Source organism: Rhagoletis zephyria, unplaced genomic scaffold (genome assembly GCF_001687245.7).
Source record: "Rhagoletis zephyria isolate East Lansing unplaced genomic scaffold, Rhagoletis_zephyria_1.1 Rzeph_scaffold_02952, whole genome shotgun sequence".
Taxonomy (NCBI): Eukaryota; Metazoa; Arthropoda; class Insecta; order Diptera; family Tephritidae; genus Rhagoletis; species Rhagoletis zephyria.
Window position 1 is genome coordinate 1 of NW_016160036.1, and position 5752 is coordinate 5752.

Here is a 5752-nt window from a genome sequence, read left to right on the forward strand (position 1 = left end):
CAAAGTTATAATACCCTTGTGCACAAGTGCGCTCGGGTATAAAAACACGAAGCAAAATAAAAAAACGAAGCAAAATAAAAAAAAATATACGAAGTAAAATAAAAAAACACGAAGCAAAATAAAAAAACACGAAGGAAAATAAAAAAACACGAAACAAAATAAAAAAACACGAAGCAAAACAAAAAAAAAACGGAGCAAAACAAAAAAATACGAAGGTAACAAAAAATACGAAAGAGACCAAAAAAAAACGAAAAAGAACAAAAAATATGACAGAGAACAAAAAAAAAATACGAAAGGGAACAAAAAAGTACGAAAGAGAACAAAAAAATACGAAAAAGAACAAAAAAATATGACAGAGAACAAAAAAATACGAAAGAGAACAAAAAAGTACGAAAGAGAACAAAAAAATAGGAAAGAGAACAAAAAAATACGAAAAGGAACAAAAAAAAAATACGAAAGGGAACAAAAAAGTACGAAAGAGAACAAAAAAATACGAAAAAGAACAAAAAAATATGACAGAGAACAAAAAAATACGAAAGAGAACAAAAAAGTACGAAAGAGAACAAAAAAATAGGAAAGAGAACAAAAAAATACGAAAAGGAACAAAAAAAAAATACGAAAGGGAACAAAAAAGTACGAAAGAGAACAAAAAAATACGAAAAAGAACAAAAAAATATGACAGAGAACAAAAAAATACGAAAGAGAACAAAAAAGTACGAAAGAGAACAAAAAAATAGGAAAGAGAACAAAAAAATACGAAAAGGAACAAAAAAAAAATACGAAAGGGAACAAAAAAGTACGAAAGAGAACAAAAAAATACGAAAAGGAACAAAAAAATATGACAGAGAACAAAAAAATACGAAAGAGAACAAAAAAGTACGAAAGAGAACAAAAAAATAGGAAAGAGAACAAAAAAATACGAAAAAGAACAAAAAAAAAATACGAAAGGGAACAAAAAAGTACGAAAGAGAACAAAAAAATACGAAAAGGAACAAAGAAATACGAAAAGGAACAAAAAAATACGAAAAGGAACAAAAAAATACGAAAAGGAACAAAAAAAAACGAAAGAGAACAAAAAATACGAAAGAGAACAAAAAATACGAAAGAGAACAAAAAAATACGAAAGAGAACAGAAAAATACGAAAGCGAACAAAAAAATACGAAAGCGAACAAAAAAATACGAAAGCGAACAAAATACGAAAGCGAATAAAAAAATACGAAAGTGAACAAAAAAATGCGAAAGAGAACAAAAACACGAGAAAGAACGAGAAAGCACGAAGCACAACAAAAAACACGATGCAAAACAAAATGCGAAAATATAAAAACTGTCCCTAAGAAAAAGAGTGCTCCTGTGTCACACTGGCAAAGTGAAACTTCCTTCCTTGATTCATTTTTAGTTCTTTTAATATTGCCGAAATTTGTTTTAAGCTTAATGTTACCCTTTTTAGTCTTCGTCTTTGCATTCGACTTTATATTTGTATTCGACTTTGTCTTCGTAAATATCTCCGTATTCGTATTCGTCGTCGAATTCATCTAAGTAATTGTCTTCAAATTCGTTTTCGTATTTGTCGTCGTTCTCGTCGTATTCGCATTCGCATTTGCCTTGGTCTTTAAATTTATTTTCGTATTCGTGATCATATTCGTATTCGTATTCCTCTTCGTGCTCATCTTCGTATTCGAGTTAGTCTGCGTATTCGTTTACGACTTCAAAGCAAAACAAAATGCGAAAAACCAACCAATTTTAAGCCATAAAAACTTTCGTCATCTACAGAAAAATAGTTTTTCAAATAGTACTTTCGATTTAAATATCGGTCCGGTCCAGTAAAACCACCAAACGAGGACGGACAAAATTTACGTAGGCTAACATTTACTTGAAATCGATAGTTGGGCACAGTAACTAGTAACTGATACACCAAATAATGTATTGCCACTATTTAGAATTCCATTTCAATATGGTTAATTGAAGAAAGTTGAGTCTTTTGGCTTGGGTACTCGCAAGTACTTGCAAAGTTAACAAATGAAAAATTTATTAAGTAGAAAAAACTGCAATGCTGCGTTATTCTGAGCTTCCAATTTGCTGAACCAAAGTACATAGATCTTTTCTGACGTAGACTCTACATTAACTTTTGGGAAAATAATTCGTTAAAAAAATTGGCATCCTTAGAGCAGCATTTAAGGCATTTTACCTTCTTCGCATGATAGTCCGTCCGAAATTGTCATATGCATGCATGGTATGGTGGCAGAAAACACTGCAAAGGTTGGTAAATCTCTCCGCCACTGTATTAATAAGAACTTGTTCAATTGCCTCCAGAAATTGTTTCCGGGATGGACTCTTCATATTTTATTTTATTTTTTTCTTTGAGGAACCGAAACTATTTCGTGCTCTCAGTTGGTTATACTTAGAACGCAGTACGTACTAGGGAGCGATAGGGGGCCTAAGGAAGATCAGGCTCTTCAGTTATACTTTTGATAAAAAAAGGTATTCTTTTATTCTTTCTTAATAGAACTTATACAGATTTTGGGTAGGCCCTGCCTAGAAGCCAAAGGTATTTAAAATAAAAATTTTGTAAACGCCTGCCTGGTCTTCTCCAGGCAGATATCACTTAATTTTAACACATCGAGCCCTTTAAAATAAGCAATTCGGAATTGAAGAAGTCGAAACCAACTTGAGCATTTAGGCATAGGGACTCTCCTCAGGGATACAAACAATATTTCAGGTAACTATGCCACTCGTTCTGCTACACCTAACTATACCAAGGACCGGAGAATTAAAGTAATACAAAACGGAATTTTTAAGAAATAAAACATCCGAGGCGTTCACTCCAATGCCTCAGCATTAAAATTCACAAGTAGTTTTCAAACTGTGATAATCAATTCAAGACAGAGAGTCAGCGCGCAGAAACCAAGCCCAATTCAACAAAGCTAATGAAAATTCAATTTTTATTCAAAAACAAAAGCAGCACCTCCAAAGCATAAATAATTTTAATAACTCATGTCTTATCTACAAATTATATCGCAAATCGTTTTCTGATGAGCCAATAATAATAGCTCACGAACCAAAAACAAAAAAAAAAGATAACAGCGGCGGTTTTGCACAAAAGAAAGCCAAGTTTGTACCCGACTACCCGACTCACCAACTGTCCGGCCGTTGATTCGCCTGCTACCGACTAGAAATTCATGACAAGCATTCGCGGTAAAGCACGCCCTCTTCTTTGAAATAAAAATATCATTGTCTTATCAAGCATTTAGCAAGTCGAGTGGGAATTTTGTCTTCTTCACAACAAAACTTCGCTTTATTAAATGTATGGATTTACTTATTTTTTTTTTGCACTACTCTTCGGCGGATGAATGGGAGGAACGACGTGGACTCCAGCGACGACATGCAAATTACTCGTAAGCACACAAATTTGCAAGTATCAACGGAGTAAGGGTACAATGAAAGGAAAGCGACAATAACAAAAACAACAAACGTGATCTTGTCAATTGCTTGAGTTGGCCAACAGTTGCCGCTAACTTTCCTCACCTCACTTAGCGTTACGCATCAGAAGCAAGAACTTTGTAAAACTTAGCGGACGTTGCAATTAAAACGGACGCCATGATGACTAGACAAAAGCGACAGAAGAATGTTGTCACTTCACAACCAACTACAAGTTTTTGTGGTGTTCGTTTTTCTAGTTGTTGCAATTGTATAGCCTAGAGTGCGTCTATATGTATGTATGTGGATAATGTCTCACGCCTTCCCATACCTCACGCCTCAACAAGCATGGTCGACGGACCAGTATTTAAATTGTTGTTAATGTGTTGATAATGAATGGTGCAAAGTTGGCGAAAAAAAGTTTTGCCGTGAATTTCATGACCAGACGAGCTACTCAATGAAAGTTTAAATATATAGGGTGTGTCACTAACGTGTCTTTTTTGCTGCGAACTTTGCTTAAGTGCTAATTGGAAATAGGAAGTAAATAAACTAATTGCGGTTGTAGAAACTTAGATGGATGATTTTGGTATCAGCCCTTCAGCAGTTATGAAGGGACGGACAACGGAAACTGCCATGCAAAGATCTACACACCACCATCGAACAAGGATATAGAAGGAACCCTCACCAATTTTGAAATAGTAACATTTGACGAACCGCTGTTATAGTCGACCGATATGCAGATGGGTAGAAACAATGCTCAGAAATAGAACAATGGAAGCTGCCATAAGTTGTATAAATCACCTTCACTTCTACGTTTAGTGAAATCTTGCAAGGAGCTCTACATTTACTCGGGCTATAGTCATGAGCCGCGAAAATCAGGCACAGTTTTTAACCGAACAAACCGAAACTGATGACATTTACCAACAAAATTAAATTTAAGACTTCCCGTGATCAACGGACCGCCAATTCACTGTCATCGTTGGCAAGATATTCGCATTAGTATGGTCGCCGTTTACAGATGAACACAATTGAAAACAGATGAATACAATTAAGGAACATTAAGCGAACAGCTTGTGCAGTGAGGAGGACTCACTGAGTGTGATCCTAAATATTCTGAAATCTGGCTCCGAGAGTCTGTTGTTGGTTTAAGAGACCAATTCTTGATTAGCTGCCAGAATTAGAAATAAAGTCACACTATATAGTTCTCTTAAAGGGCCCTAACAAAAACTTACTGGCAAAGTTGCCTTCCAGACGGGGCCAGAGAATATGAAGAACAAATGCGGGATACTACGTCTTTATCTATCTATGTAGGTATATTGACGGTCCAAGTATGGACAGCGGTGTGCTCTCTGCTGTACTTAACATCTCTCTCTCTCTCTCGTTAGGGCTACCCAATTTCGAAATTCTTATCACTGACTTCAAACTCCTCCGAACCAACCAGATATTGTAAGATGGCGTTGAGCTCAACGGATAAATCAATATATATTTCTCGTATGGGGGTTCCCGGAAATAGGAATATATGATGCAACGAGAGAGCTCACTGACCACTAAGTGAACGCGCGCTAAACCAGAGCGCGAGCTCGAAGACACCAAGGAAAGGATTCGTCACTACATTTGCTAATATATAGCCGGACCGGACACTTGGACACAAAACAATACAAAAGTTATTTCCTAACAAGCATCAGATTTATACAGGATTGATCCCTAGTTTGGACTATGCCCACAGTTCTTGAAACTATTTTACAGCAAAGGTTGCGGATTTATAGAAGAGGATACTTTGACCCTCTGTACAATAAAAACAAACATGTAATAAGGCGGAGAGAACTCATCTTGGAGTCTGTCTCCCAAGTATGAATGCCAAAGTTTGGTCTCTGACCACCCTTTTTTCAAACTGCCGGCAATACCACAACCACCCCCTGAGTCCCGAAAATTTGTTTCTAATAGTTTGTCATGAAGAAGCTTTTAAGTGTTTATCTGTCTGCCCGCCAAGACCGGATATCGCACTAATTCACGCAAACAACAGCAGCAACACGTTTGTAAAATTAAGGAACATAGCAACAACAAGCGCCACAAGAACAACAACAAAATGCAAAGGTAAAAACCAACTATCAACTCTTACTACCAAGCACTGCAATCAAGCAATCACAGACGATTAGCGAATTAAATAAATGAAATTGCCTCAAAGCAACTATCCACAACAAATCCCAGTTAATCACTGCAACAACAACAAAAAACAAAAAAATCCAACAACTGCAGTAACATTGCGCCATCACGCCTGCAACTTTGAAAGATATGTATCCGTGTGGTTAGTTAGCTCGCGTACAAACACACATACAT